Genomic DNA, 16,514 nt, shown 5'->3' with positions numbered 1-16,514 from the left:
TTCAATGTAAGCATATCAAGAACTCCATTTAGCATTCAAAGTGACAGTTTCATTAGCTCTGTCTCTTTGAAACTTAAAGATGTATATTTATGAGAAACCCTATTCATGTTTGCTTGGCTATTTCTTTGGTTGTAATTTAAAATTGATAATGACTAAACAAGATAGAGTCACCTATTCTAGAATTTCTAAAGTCATTGTATGGTACTTTCAAGGCAATAAATTGAATTATTTTTCTGTAAAACAGCCATTATAGTTAAACACGAGAATTGAAAGAAAGAAAGTTAAACCTATGACTAGGCTTTATTAATTTGCATAAAAAATTATGGCCTAATTACTTATCTCTGAAATGCCCTGGACAGACTTATAGCTGGGCTGTAAATAAGGAAGAGTCTGAATGAGTGAGGAACAGGTAGCTTCATCCAAGGCAGGCTCTAATTTTTACTTAAAGTTGGGCCATGTGAAAACTTTTTCAAGTCCTAAAACTCGAAGAGGTTTTGGTGCTTTCTCTGTATGTGATAAGAATCAATTTTAAATGATAAAGACAAAAATTTCACATGTCCTTCTGATTTTCCTATGATGATCACATTTTTTTTCTTCCGGTATCAAATATCAAATGCTTTCAAAAGACTCCTTGGGGGCACCTTTTGCTCATGCCCTAAGAATGTGTTTATGAGATTATGCAGCACTAAATAAAGACCTTCCCTACAAGTCATAGCAGTGGTCAAACACTCTAGGCAGGTGTTTCAGCACCAAAAGCCAGCTCTTGTTCCCAAGGAGGCTTCTACCCTTCTTCTTTCCTTTCATAATGCCAAACCTGTGCTGGAGAGGAGAACAGACACCAAGAACATTACACCTTTTCCCTTCAGCCAACAGATCAGCATACTGATCTAAGATCATGCCCTAGACAGTTCTGAGGCCTCAGAGTAGCCACAGGGCAGACGCGCAGAATAACTATTATTCTTATTGCAACCCGCACTCTGTTTTTAATAACTGTGGTTTATTACTAGCCATTTTTCAGGTACCAGCCTCTGGCTAAATTTTATTTTATTTTACTTTGTGCTCTGTGGGACATGGTGAGGGATTGAAAAATAAACAAGAAGCACGCCTTTTCCATCCTGTTGCTTGTGGATGAGCTCAGGATACAGACACATGCAAATAATACAGGAGAATGAAGGGATGAGTGAAGACTCATCGGATATGTAGAGTATTGTACAGTCCGAGCATGGACATCGTAAACCTCTCCCTGGTAAATTAGAATCTTGGAATTATTTTTGTACTTACTAGAGTACTAGACTCAGAATAAATGTTCAGTATTTGTAGAAGGAGTAAAGTTATGATTGATTTATAAATAGAGTCATATAGCAGTACACCTGTATGCATGATGAAATCTTTAGGACAGGGCCTTTTTTTAGAAAAAAAAAAAAAAACCATATCTTTTAATCTTAGTACCTGGTATCTGAAAGATCTGGAATAAATGTTTGCTAAATGAATAAATGATTGGCGCAATCTCCCTTCAACCCGTTTTCTACACTACGGTTGCATTAGGTAGTCCCTCCTGAATCTAAGGGCTGAAGGTCTGCCAGGCTGGAAACAGCAGTTCTTTAATCCTGTTATAGGCTCAGGACCAACTTTATGACAGGCAGCCCCTTTTCCTTCAGCACCACTTTGTCTTCTATGAAAAGATTATAAAGTGTAGTGATCCTTGTTAAATGAATCCTTTGAATAACAGTTCAATAGAGTAGATACTGTTAGCTCCAATTTGTAGGTTAAAAAAAAAACTGTATCTTTCATATGATCAAGAATCTTGCAGGAAAGAAACTAAAGTTCTTGTATCCCAGTTTTCTCATGTATAACCTGGGAATCATAAGACCTCCATCATTAGAGTTGTTAAGTGAATTAAAAATTACATTCACAAAGTGCCTAAACACTATCAGATACATTGTTGATGCTCATGAAGAGGTGCGAGTCATGATGATAGCAACAAAAGCAGACTGGAAAGTAGCAGCTGGTTGAGTATGGCTGGTTTGAGGAATGTTTGCATAGATGTGGTAGGAGAAGAACTAAGATTATTGGTTGGTGCAGGACGAAAAAGGTTTATGGAAGCCACAGAAAAGGACTTTTGAGTCATTAGAGCTTCTTTAGTTGCATCTGCTAAGAAAAACTGCATGGAATTTCTATTTACTTGTAAGGGGAACTATAGTTTATGTCAAATATTGGAGAGTTGTTATAGGATATTTTACAAAGAGGTGACATGGTAAGATTGTTCTTGTTAGAAGTTTCCTTTAAGGCGGTGTAGAGAATTGGGGTGGAAAACTTGGACAGAAATAAGAATGGCCTAGACAGAGGTAGTAGAATTAGATATGGAGATATCTTGACACATTCTAAGAGGTAGGATTGACAGAGTTTGGAGTTTGTTAGGAAATGGAGATAGTTTGAGTATCTCAGATTATCTCCATGTTTCTAGCCAAGGAACAGCATTTGGCAAGCACTCGGAAGCTGGTTTTAAGAGACAATCATGACAACATCAATTTTGGACATGTTGAGTTTGAAATGCCTATGAGCTATTTGGATAGAGATACCTCACCGACTTCCTCATCTTCCCCATCAACCTCTGCAACAAGCATTTTTTAGTCTCTCTAGTTAGTGGAATAGTGTATCTCAAAAATGTATGTTCATCCAGAACCTATGAATATGATGTTTTTTGGAAATAGAGTCTCTTTAGGTGCAATCAAATTAAGATGAAGTCATATTGGATTTGGTTGGGTTTTGAATCCAATGACTGTGTCCTCAAGGGACATTTGGAGACATGGAGACATGGAAGAGATGGACATACACAAGGAACAAGGCCATGTGAAGACGGAGGTAGAGACTGGAGTGATGTTGCTCAAAGTCAGGAAATGCCTGGAGTCACTGGAAGATGAAGAGGCAAAGAATAATTTTTCCTTAGAGCTTTTAAAGGAAGTACATCCCTGCTGACACCTTGATTTCAGACTTCTGGCCTCCAGGGCTGTGAGAGAATAAATTGCAGTTGTTTTAAATAGCCAAGAGAATGGTCATTTGTCAAGGCAGCTCTATGAGTATAATACAGCCTCCTTCCTCGCCTTATTTTTCTCCATAGCACTTAGAGCCATATGATAAACTACTTATATTTTTTAACTTATTTTTTGTTTGTTTCTCCTCACTAGAACTTAAGCTCCATGATGATAGACATTTTTGTCTTTAAAAAAACATTCACTGTTGTATCTGCAATGACTGCACAGTGTGTGGATTAAAGAGAGAAGCAAATCAATGACAAAACTCCCAGGAATATAACTATTTAAATTTAAGGGTGAGTGAAATAAGGGGAACCCAAGAACAGATAGGCAAAAAGTGGCCAAGGATTTGATAGAGGAAAACCAGGAGGGTGTTATGTCAATAAATCAAGACAGGGGAGAGATTCAAGGAGGGAATCGTCTCCAGTGGCACATGATGTGGAATGATCTAGTAAATTGAGAATAGATATAGAAATTCATGGGTGAGGTGGCCACCATGCTACATGGGTTAAAGAACATATTGTTTTGTTTTGATAAGATGTAGGAGGAGTGGAGTGAATATGTGGGTATGTGTGTTTATGAAGCAGAAAAACATGGACAGGAGGAAATTGGAGGACAAGAACTCCAAGTAAAATTATTTTATAAACTTCAGCTTTACTTTCAATGTTTACATCAATTATATCATCACTTCCTAGATTTGTCTTCTATGATTTTTGCTATTTATATAGGAAATGTCTTTTTTGTGCATGCTTTCATACTTCAATAAAGTACCTGCTTCTGATCCTTGAGGTGACATAACTTTACCACAACATTTCTTCACTTCAATGCACACATGCAAATAGATGTGTGGAAATATATCACATTGGTTGAGAAGAGCCAATGGATAGAATGGCCAATCATCCATTTTGCTGGAACTTAGGGTTTTTCCAGTACCTGGAAGTTCAATAAAATGCCAAGAGATGCTGAACAAACCAGAATGGGTGGCCACCCTACTTGTGAACATTATGGAGTAATTTCAGTTCAGGACTGGCTAAATGTCTTTCTTTTTTTTCTTTTTCAGCTAGACATGGTATCTAAAGTTATGGCAAAAGAAGGAAATGAAGAGTCAAGTCCATATAATTTTAGCTTAAAGTAACAATTGTTTGAGCTAATATTTTGAACATTTACTAATGCTGAGTATGCCAGATTTTACTTTGAAATTGTTTTAAAATATAAGAAATTGTGGATAATCACAAGTCAAAGTGTGATATACAAGAAACCATGTAATGATAGTCCAACTTCTGTATTACCCCTTTGGAAAGCCTTCATAAAATTAGCACCTTCTATTGGTAGATTTAGGTGCTTCTCTATGGATTTCCACAGTATTCTCATTAACTTAGAACATTTACTTATCAGATTATATTATCACTATCTATTTACTTGTATGTATCCACTACTAAAATTGGAAATTTTATTTAACAACTGTTATATGTTTACTAGGCATTTAATAAATACTGATACAATTAGTTGTTTATACTCTATTTTTATTTATTTATTTTTTCTTTTGAGACAGAATCTCACTCTGTCACCCAGGCTGGAATGCAATGGCACGATCTCAGCTCACTGCAACCTCTGCCTTCCAGGTTGAAACGATTCTCCTGCCTCAGTCTCCTGAGTAGCTGGGATTACAGGCACCTGCCATCATGCCCAGCTAATTTTTGTATTTTTAGTAGAGACAGGGTTTCTCCATGTTGGCCAGGCTGGTCTCAAACTCCTGACCTCAGGTGATCCACCTACCTGAGCCTCCCAAAGTGCTGGAATTGCAGGCGTGAGCCACCATGCCTGGTCATCTACTTTGTATTTTTATAAACAATAGTTCCAGTACTTAAACTATGAGGATTTCTCTAAATTCCAGTTACGCAAACACACAATTTTAAAAGCAAACCCTATATTTTGTGATATAAGTGAACTATATAATGGCCTGACAATTTTTTTCTCATTTGTTTCTTTGTATTAATGTATATTATAGCAAAATAGTTAAAATTTGTTTATGTTAAATTTTTTACAAGCTAAAAGTTGAATCTGTAAGCATATTTTGACAAGTACACTGTTTAAAAATAAATTTCCTTGTGTATATCTGAGGTTCACAAATTATGAAATACCTGCAGATAGTAAAATGGTTACTATGGTGAATCAAATTAATGTATCTATCATCTCGCATAGTTATCTTTGGGTGGGGGTTGGGGAAAAAGCAGCTAAAATCTACTTATTTAACTAAAATCCTTAACCTAATACAGAAAACTATTATAGTCTTCTATATTAGACTATTATAGACTATCAATTAGCATCTTGTGTTGTACATTAGACCTCAAGACTTGTTCATCCTACCTATATGCTACTTCATATACTTCGACCTTCATCTCCTCATTTCTTCCCCACCCAACATCCCTGGGAACCACTTATTGTCTACCTCTGCATATATGACCTTTCTTAAGATTCTACATTAATTGAAATCATGCAGTACAGTCATGAGCCCCGTAATGATGTTTCAATCAATGATAAGCCACATACATTATGGTAGTCTCATAAGATTGTAATACCATATGTTTACTGTACAAATACTTTCCATTGTGTTACAATTCTGTACAGTATTCAGTACAGTAATATACTGTTCAGGTTTGTGTCCTGAGAGCAATAGGCTATACCACGTAGACTAGTTGTGCAGTAGGATATACCATTTTGACTTGTGTAAGTCCACTCTGTGTTGTTTACATGATGACAAAATCAGCCAATGATGTTGCGTTTTTCAGAACCTATCCTTGTTGTTAAATGATACACAACTCTATTTTTCTTACTATCAGGCTTATTTCATTTAGCATAATATTTTTCAGGTGCATCCATGTTGTGGCAAATGGTAGGATCGCTTTTTTTATGGCTGAAGAATATTCAGCGTGTGTGTGTGTGTGTGTGTGTGTGTACCACATTTTCTTTATACATTCATCTGTCAACCAACTCTTAGGTTGTTTCCATATGTTGACTGTTGTGCATAGATGCAATGAGCATGGGAGCGCAGATGTCTTTACAAGGTTTTTTATCACCTTTGGTTACATACTCAATAGACAAATTGCTGAGTCAATCCCCAAAAAAGGTATTGTTGGATCATTACTGGTCTATTTTTAATTTCTTTAGGAACCTCAACACAGTTTTCCATAATGACTACACAAGTCTACATTCCTACTCACGGTGTATTATATTTCCCTTTTCCCTACACCCTCACTAGCAGTAACCTCTTGCCTTTTTTTTTTATAATAGCCATCCTAATGGATGTAGGGTGGTATTTCACAGTTATTTTCATTTGTGTTTCCCTAATGATGAATGATGTTGTATACCTTTTCATCTCCTGTTAGCCATTTTTATTTCTTCTTTGGAGAAAGGTATGTTCAGGTCCCTTGCCTGTTTTTAATTGAGCTGTTTGTTGTTTCTGTTACTGATTTGTAAGTGTTCTTCACAAATGTTGAATATTAGCCTCATATGAGATATGCTGTGTGAAAATATATTTCCCAGTCTATACGTTGCCTTTTTATTTTGTTGATTGTTTCCTTTACTGTAGAGACACTTTTTAGTTTGATGGAGTCCCATTTATTTATGATTCTGTAGCCTAAGCTTTGGGTGTAATATCCAAAAATCATCTCCAAGGCCAATATCAAAGAATTTTCCCTCTATGTTCTTCTCTAGGAGTTTTATGGTTTCACATCTTACATTTAGGTCTCCTATCTATTTTGAGTCCATTTTTGTAATGGTGCAAGCTAAGGGTCCAATTTCATTCTTCTGCATGTTGCAATACAATTTTCCCAGAATCATTTATTGAAGAAACTATCTTTACTTCAGGGTGTCCTCTTGGTACCCTTGTTGAAAATTAGTTAACAGTTTCTGGCTCTCCATATTCTGTTCCATTGGTCCACATTTTTGTTTTCATGCCATTTGTATACAATTTTGATTAACTTTGCAATATAATTTTAATTTAGGAAGTATGATGCCTCAAGCTTTGTTTTGCTTTCTAATTGTTTCTTTGCCTATTCTGTTTTTATGTGTCTATGGTTCCATATGAATTTCAAGAATTTTTTTTCTATTTCTGTGAAGAATATCCTTGAAATTTTGATAGAAATTGCGTTGAATGTGTATATTGCTTTGGGTAGTACAGATATTTTAACATTATTAAATTTTTTTATGAACACAGGATATCATTCCATTTATTTGTGTCGCCTTCAACTTTTTCATCAATGGTTCATAGTTATCGGTGTACGGATCTTTCACATTTTTGGTTAAATTTATTTCTAACTATTTTTCATGCTTTCCTAACTGGTATTTTTAAAAATGTCTTTTTCAGATATGATGTTATTAGTGTATAAAAATGCTACTGATTTTTGTATTTTAATTTTTGTATCCTTCAAGTTTACTGAATTAATTTATTCTGTCAGTTTTTTGTGGAATCTCTAGGGTTTTCTACATAAGGGATTATATCATCTGCAAATTGAGATAATTTCACTTGTTCTTCTTTCTGACTTATATGCTTTTTATTTCTTTCTCTGGTCTGATTGCTCTTGCTAGTACTTCCAATATTATGTGGAACAGAAGAAGCAAAAGTAGTCATTCCTTCTTTGCACTAGATCTTAATGAAAAAGCTTTTAATCAATTGTTTCCCATTGATTATGATGTTAGCTGCAGATTTTTCATAGATCGCCTTTATTATATTATGTTAAGAAACTTTCTTTCTATACATAAACTGTTAAGAGTTTTTATCAGGAAAGGATGTTGAACTTTGTCAAATGCTTTTTCTGTGTCGATTGAGATAATCATGCATTTTTTATCTTTCATCCTGTTAATGTGATGTGTCACATTGTTTCGTTTGTGTATATTAAACCAGCCTTGCATGCGAGGGATAAATCCTACTTGGTCATGATGTATAATCTTTTTGATGTGATGTTGAATTTTGTTTGTTAATATTTTATTGAGAATTTTTCCATCAATGTTCATCAGAGATAATGGCCTATAGTTTTCTTTTTTGTGGTATCATTGGCTTAGGTATCAAGGTGATGCTTGCCTTGTAAAATGTGTTTGCAGGTATTTCTTCTACCTCTATTTGTTGGGAGAATTTAAATATTGGTAATACTTCATCTTTGAATGTTTAGTAGAATTCATTCACGAAGCCATCTAGTCCTGGGCTTTTATTTGTTGCAAGGTTTTAAATTCATATTTAAATCTCTTAATTTTTATTGGTCTGTTCAAGCTTTCTATTTCTTCCTGATTAAATATTGTACATAATTGTTTATAATAGCCCTTTATAATCATTTTTATTTCTGAAGTTTCCATTGCAGTATTTCTACTTTTATTTCTGATTTTATTTATTTGAGTCTTTTTCCTTGGGTAGTTAGGAGTTTGTGAATTTTGTTTGCCTATCCATACAACTAATTCTTGGTTTTACTATTTTTAAATGGTTTTTCTGCTCCCCTTTATTTTGTTCTTGTCTTTATTATTTTCTTTTTTCCACTAACTTTGGGTTTAGTTTGCTCTTCTTTTTTTTAGTTTCTTGAGACATATTGTTGGGCTGTTTGGAATCTACCTTCTTTTTTAATGTAGGCATTTATTGTTATAAACTTTTCTCCTGGAACTGTTTTTGCTGCATCCCATAGGTTTTGATATGTTATGTTGTCATTTGTTTCAAAATATTTTTTAACTTCCCTTTTGAGTTTTTCTTTAACTTATTGGTCATTTAGGAGCATGTGGTTTAATTTTCATGTATTTGTGGATTTTCCAAGATTCCCCATGTTATTGATTGCTAGTTTCATATCTTGGTAAATCAAGGTAGGATAGGAAGAATAAAATACAAAAAAAAAGAAACTATCTTAGAAAATTTGTATTAGCCTATTTAGATGATCAATGAATAGTCCCAATAAGGATAATATAATTTATAGAAAATTATATGTAGTTTTATAGATGACATTTAAAATTCCATATATTTTTCATACACTGAAAAAAATGCATTTATTTGAATACTTTTATGCCTCTAATTGTTCTTTGTGTCCAATTTTACACAGAGACACATATCCATAAAGTAATTTGCTTTTATTCTATCATTTCCTACCATTCCTCCTAGAATTGAATAAATTAGTCCCCTAGAAATAAATTATGTCTTCAAGATTAACAAGCCCTAGAAACAATAGGCATTTTAATATAACAGTGCTTAGACAAAAATAGTTTGGATAGATGTTGTTACATTGTTGTCTAGCTCTAAAAATACACTTTTAAAAATCTAGATAAATGTAGCATTTATGATGACAGTGTTACTATTCAGTTGTATACAACATAAACGGTATAAGGACATTATGACTAAACTCCACACATATTTTAATTTAAACTGTAACATATACTAAATACAAATAGTTAGAATTCAGTCTCAAATCTTCCTCCTGAATTTAAAATCCTAGCAAGAAAAAATATTTTTTGCCTTTTTTTTTTTTTTAATTTCGTTGGGGGGGGTAAAGTTACTCCATGAAAGAATTAATGTTGAATCAAGAAAATATCTTTTTACTTTTGATCAACTATTATCACATTTCAAAGAACTACAAATGTAAACCATTATGGTCTTCAAAATATTTTAAGGTAGAGATAAATATCCTTGAATTTTCTAAATATTGTAGTCCTGGCAGCTGCATGCACTATTATAGCTGCAAAGAAAACAGCAATTTAAATATTTTATTCCCACACACTTCTTTTTCTTTTGCCACTCCCTAAAATAATAATTGACTTTCACCGATAAGGGCCATTTAGCCACATTCCTAAAATAAAACCAGCAAGAATATCTTCAGAAAACTTCAAAAAGGGCAAGGCGCGGTGACTTATGCCTGTAATCCCAGGACTTTGGGAGGCCAAGGCTGGCAGATCACAAGGTCAAGAGCTCGAGACCAGCCTGGCCCATATGATGAAACCCTGTCTCTACTAAAAATACAAAAATTAGCCAGGTGTGGTGGTGTGCACCTGTAGTTTTATCTACTCGGGAGGCTAAGTAGGAAGAATTGCTTGAACTCAGGAGGTGGAGGTTGCAGTGAGCCAAGATCACACCTGCACTCCAGCCTGGGTGACAGAACATGACTTGAGACTCTATCTCAAAAAAACAAAAACAAAACAAAACAAAACTACAATGAGATTTCATGATACTAATTGTGGATTTTATGATTTCTTGCTTTGTTTAGAGAGGTGCAAAAATTTATTTTTGACTGTGCATTTCTATCCAGTGTTCAAAAGCTAAATATTTGAGCAAGAGAAACTAAGTTGAAAGCACAAATACCATATGGTAACAAGAAATCCAGGAGAAGCTTTTCTAAATTCAGTAATGTCCAGGCAGTTCAGCAGTTCAGTATGTTGGAGTGACTCATGTGGAAACTCAGCTGTAAAAAGTTCCAGTACCCCACAAGTGTGCCTTCCTCTGAAGAATCTCAAAACATTAAATTCTGAACTTGCAGGATGAATGACTTAAGAAGTGAACCTGGCCGGGCGCGGTGGCTCAAGCCTGTAATCCCAGCACTTTGGGAGGCCGAGGCGGGCGGATCACAAGGTCAGGAGATCGAGACCACAGTGAAACCCCGTCTCTACTAAAAATACAAAAAATTAGCCGGGCGCGGTGGCGGGCGCCTGTAGTCCCAGCTACTCAGGAGGCTGAGGCAGGAGAATGGCGTGAACCCGGGAGGCGGAGCTTGCAGTGAGCCGAGATCGCGCCACTGCACTCCAGCCTGGGCAACAGCGTGAGACTCCGTCTCAAAAAATAAAAAAAAAAAAAAGAAGTGAACCTTATAAATCGATTTCTCACTTTACCAAAGAGTTCTGCAGTGGTTGATTTTAAATTGCAAGCCCCAGTACATGCAGAGCACAGAAATACAACACAAACAGCACTTTTAAGGAATGCAGCTGAAATTGCCTTGCAATGTTCTGGAGTTTTAAAATCACCTCTGTTCTCTCTCTGATGAATACTGTGATAAGCAGCAAAATCAGAAAGGCAGGCAAGCAGATGACATAGTTAAATCTATTGTCGAATCTTTCATCTGTTTTTGCCCAGAGAAGGGGAGGGGATAAAGAGTTGCATCCTATTCCTGCACCTCCCACTTGTCAAACTTTCCTTTAGCAAGCATTGCAAAGACCCCAAAAGGCCAGGTGTCTTTTTCAATCAAATACCCTTAGGCATTGTGTAGAAAAGCATTAACAGAGCAGGCCTGAAACAGCTAAACAGATAGATCTGCTTGCAAGATCGACCTTTGTCTGGCATCTGGGAACCTGGATTTCAGGAGGATTCACTTTATTTGCTGTCTGATAAGAGTAATTTGCTGTGTATAAAAAATATGTTTGTATTAAAAAATATAATTGATACTGAACACCTGATTTCCTTCTGGGAGTCTGAAATCTTGGACAGAGAGTGCCTACATGACCAGTCCCCAAAAACAACTTTGGGCACTTTGTCTCTCATGAGCTTTTATCAGGAACAACATTTCAAGGTGTTGTAACAACTCGTTGCTGGTAGAAGTAAGTGAGTCCTATGTGACTCCACTCAGAGAGAGTCACTGGAATTCTGTGCTTAACTGTTTCCTCTGAACTTCGCCCCATATGCCTTTTTCCTTTACTGATTTTGTTTTGTGTCCTCCTGCCACGTAAGAATACATTGTAACCATGTAATAAATCATAGCCATGTAATAAGTCATAGTGCTACTGGAAAGGGGTCCCGATCCAGACCCCAAGAGAGGGTTCTTGGATCTCGCCCAAGAAAGAATTCAGGGCAAGTCCACAGAGTAAAGTGAAAGCAAATTCATTAAGAAAGTAGAGAAACGAAAGAATGGCTACTCTACAGGCAGCAGCCCCCAAGGGCTGCCGGTTGCCCATTTTTATGGTTATTTCTTGATTACATGCTAAACAAGAGGTGGATTATGTATGCCTCCCCTTTTTAGAACATATAGGGTAACTTCCTGATGTTGCCATGGCATTTGTAAACTGTCATGGCGCTGGTAGGAGTGTAGCAGTGAGGAAGACCAGAGGTCATTCTCTTCGCCATCTTGGTTTTGTAGGTTTTAGCTGGCTTCTTTACTGCAAACTATTTGATGAGCAAATTCTTTATGATCTGTATCTTGTGCCAACCTCCTATCTTATCCAGTGACTTCAAATGCCCTAACCATCTGGGAATGAAGCCAGTAGGTTTCAGGCTTATTTTTACCCAGTTCCTATTCAGGATGGAGTTGTTCCGATTCAAATAGCCAATAGCCACGGATATGACTTACGAATCCTCATAGTGACTCACTGAGTGGATATTTGGGACTCCCAACACAGGTAACCTTTGCATATAATGAATTAGCCTCTCTCTTATGCAACAAGCATGGTACTAGCTCTGTTTTATGAGAAAATAGTGATTCAGACAATTTTCACATTTCAAAAAAAGATGTTAAAATAATTTAGCAAATCATTTTAACATTTCAAAAGTGCTTTTTTGAATATTTTAAGGCTGAGTAGGCATGGATTCCTATGCACTGACTCCATACAAATCTGGGAAGCAGGCATTACTAACCCACCTGAAGGTAAAGAAATAGAGTGTTTATCATGCACTGGTCTCTGTCTCTTACACTAAACTATGAGCTACTAGAAAACATTTTTTCCACTTATGTGTTTCCACTGTCTAGAGCAGTCCATGCCAGAGTTAAATTAATGAATGAAAGAATGCATTAATTTAAAAGTTAATTTTTAAGTTTCTACAAGATGATAAATTGTGGATCTGGGACACGAACTGATTCCTTTCTAATCCCAAGTTAATGCATTTCATTACCCCAAATTGCTAAGCATTTTGACATATATGCTTACTAATGAGGAGATTACAGTATATAGAGGCTTAGAGACTGGTCCAAAGTCATTCATGCATTCAACATTTATTTTTGACTATGTTCTGGGCTTGTGCTAGGTTGTAGGATATAGGTTAAAAAGTAGGCAAAGAGAAAACTTTCATATTGCAATATATTGAAATAGACTCTATTGAAAACGTACAAAGGGGGATGAAACTGGAGGATTCTCTGACTACATAAACACGTACACTAATATTTGGAAGAAATCATGAGCATCCCAAAGTTTGTCTGACACAAAGATTGTGCTTGGACTTGGTAGGACCATTCAGAGGATTTCCATTCTTGGCGTTACCGATACATGGCACTTCTGGTAGTGAGAATGATATGTGGATTTCTCACACTGAAGCAATGGCCTTGAAATAATGAAACATAATATAGACTGTTTCATGCTCTCAATCAGATCAGACTAATTTGACTCCAAGTGCAAAAGCTTCAAGACTGCTTATCAAGTGGCTAGCATTCAATGTCCCAATAATTCCAGCCACACATACTCAAAATTAATTAGGATGTATCAGTCATTTTCATATATCCCTGAGTCAGAATGACTTCAAATCTAAAATGAGAAAAGATTAAATCATATGTGATACTCTCTCTATGGGCTAGGAGGTAAACAATGAAGAATATGGAGTAAATCTTTGATGTTGAGTATATGACATGTAATTAAGTACAAGACAAGCCACCACAAATATATTGAATATACTGGAGGGTAACTGGAGTTCACTGAACTTTGAAAAAAAAATTTTAATGCAATGTTAAAGTGGAGTGAGTCAGACACTGCTTCTTTCCATTCTCTTTTCTTCCTGTAAAGATACAGTAGCCATTTTTGAGCATGAGAAAATAAGTCGCAGTTTAACATGATAAACAAAATAAGAAGGCTTAAATCATACCAGGTACTTCTGAACTTACTGTTTTGTAGCGATAAATGCATATTTGCTTAAGTCACCATAGCCCATGGAAAGGTGGAAACTAGTCCTAACTCATGCATTGGTGCTTCTCTAGTATATAATCTTTTGCTTCATTCAAAATATTATTCTGGGACTGTCCCACACTAAAGCTATCTTCGAGTCACTGTTACAAATTATGAACTATGTATCAATGAGCTTTTTTGTGATGCATCTATATAAGTGAGTACAATGAAGAAACTAGGCAGAGTTCCATTCAGAAGGTATTGATGATTGATGATCCACTGCAGATATCTCATTCTCAAGACAGAAAAAAAAATAATAAGAAAATGGTAGGAATAGTGTGAACATTTATAAGCTGACACAATAGTTGAGTTCGTTAAGTGAATTTTAAATTTGTTTCAAATATCATCATGTAGCTAGTCTGCTTATGGTGTTAGCTCAGTGCCAGGTATGACTTGAAGTGTTTTGCAAGAAAACGAAAGAAGAGAAACACAACTTGTGACTGTGAAACAAAGACAAACTTTTAGCAAACACAGCAGGATTTCTACATGTAAATGATTCTTGGCCTTTAATATTATGGCCTTAAAGAACTGTTCTCTGATTTTGGTGACACTGCTGTAGTCTTTTGACACATCACTCCTTTTGAAATTATCTACTGAGGAAGTTCATAATCCTAAGAGAAAAAATCCATCTTTTTTACTCTGTTGTCACACACACACATACTCACAAGTTTAACTATAAACTGTAAAAATTATGTTTTTAGAAGGTTTTTAGAGACAGCGGAAGGGATGTTTTGTACAACAGAAGAACATAACTTGAAAAGGAAATTCTATAAACAATATTTTTAAAAGCATTTAAATGCATTTGAAGAATTCTACATCTTAGGCTGTAGGCATCTTGCAAGAAATATTTCCAAGTAGTTTTCTTGGTTGGTTATTCCATATTTTATACTTGAGCACATTATAGTTTCTAAGAACTTTTCTATATTTATTTTCATGCTCTAATTTTCCAGATAAAGAAATTGAAGTTCAGAGACATTAAGTAAATGTATTTACTGTATCAGTCAGGGTTCTCCAGAGAAATGGATCCAATAGGATAGAGAGAGAGAGAGATGGATGGATGGATGGATGGAGGGATGGATGGATGGATGGATACACTATTATGAGGTCTAGAAGTCCCACCATGTGCCATCTGCAAGCTGGTAAACCAGGATAGCCAGTAGAGTAATCACTCCTAGTCTGAAGGCCCGTGAACCAGATGCTACAATGTCTGGGAGTAGGAGATGATGGATATCACAGCTCCAAAGAGAGAGATGATTTGCCTTTCCTCCACCTTTTTGTTCTATTCAGGCCCTCAATAGATTGGATGATGCCCACTCACATTAGCAAGGGTGATCTTCTTTACTCAGTCTACTGTTACAAATACTAATCTCTTCCAGTTAACACCCTCGCAGATATACCCAGAAGGAATGTTTGACTAGCCATCTGAGCATCTCTTAGGCCAGTCAAGTTGACATATAAAGTTAACCATCACAGTTACCAAGGTGCTAAATCCGGTGACAGTCACAAAGCTGGGCTTGGAATATGGGTCTTCTGCATTCAAGTCTACTGTTATTTAACTGATGTTTCTTTTGCCATTTATTTTTGCCCACATCATCTGAAATAAGTTTGAGCAATTATGTATGTATTTGCATATTTTTAATTGAGATCCAAAATGTTTTCATCTTTAATTATTATAGTTATGGATGTCATAAATCTAGCATACTATAAAGGAAATAGCCTCATGATAAATATAATAGAGATAGTCATTCATTAATATTCAACTTGTTAACATCACCCACATAGACTTACCAATAGTTGTTTTTAGAATTCAACAAAGCTTATTCATTATTGCTCTTATTTCAAAAGGATAAAATGTTCTATGTGGAACCATACACACAAAAAAGGATATTATGTATTAGCAATTGAATTTATTTGCTATCACAGTTTTACAAAATTTAAATTCTGCAGTTCTATGTTTTAAATTAAATAATGGATATTAAGCATCTACAGCAGATATTTCATAAATGTTCAAATGTGAAATAGCTTTATTCCTACTTATAGCTTTATTTCACTGATTTTTTTTAATAAAAAGTAACATGACATAATAAACAAAGAATCTGACAATTAATACCATGTAACTTTACCTAACTGTGACTTGACTTCCCTGAGCCTTTCTTCTCTTATCTTCATATCTACCTATTTTATAGAGTTATTGCGTGACTCTAACCAGAAAATATATCGAAAGTACTGTGAAATTTTAAACACATATTAACAGTTCTCATCATTAATCCATGGTGGATCTCTTTTGATTCAAATATTGCAAATGGCAGCCACAGTAACCTGCATCTCATCCTCCACACTCTCACTGCATCCTCATCAGCCCTATATTACAAACTTTTAAACATTGGTGTCAACTTAGAATTCTCTATCTCCAATCCTGTCAATTTTGCCTTGGGAACATCTCTTGAGTCAGGTGTCTTACTATTTTTCCCATCACCGGTACCTTTTCTTGTTCAGTTCTTCATCAACTCTTAACTGGACTATAGAAACAACCCCTTCTCTAGTATTCCTGTTTCCAGTTCTTTTTGGCTCAAATACCTCCTCTATCCTGTGGCAAAGCTTATCTTT

At 35.5% G+C, this 16,514-nt stretch overlaps 1 protein-coding gene across 10 annotated transcripts in view; it reads left to right on the top strand.

Moving 5' to 3' along the window:
* KCNIP4 (potassium voltage-gated channel interacting protein 4) overlaps window positions 1–16,514 on the top strand; it is a 1,214,918-nt gene that overhangs the window by 1,003,350 nt on the left and 195,054 nt on the right. The window lies entirely within an intron of this gene.

The sequence above is a fragment of the Macaca fascicularis genome, chromosome 5 (genome assembly GCF_037993035.2).
Source record: "Macaca fascicularis isolate 582-1 chromosome 5, T2T-MFA8v1.1".
Classification (NCBI taxonomy): domain Eukaryota; kingdom Metazoa; phylum Chordata; class Mammalia; order Primates; family Cercopithecidae; genus Macaca; species Macaca fascicularis.
This window is presented reverse-complemented; position numbering and strand designations above follow the sequence as displayed.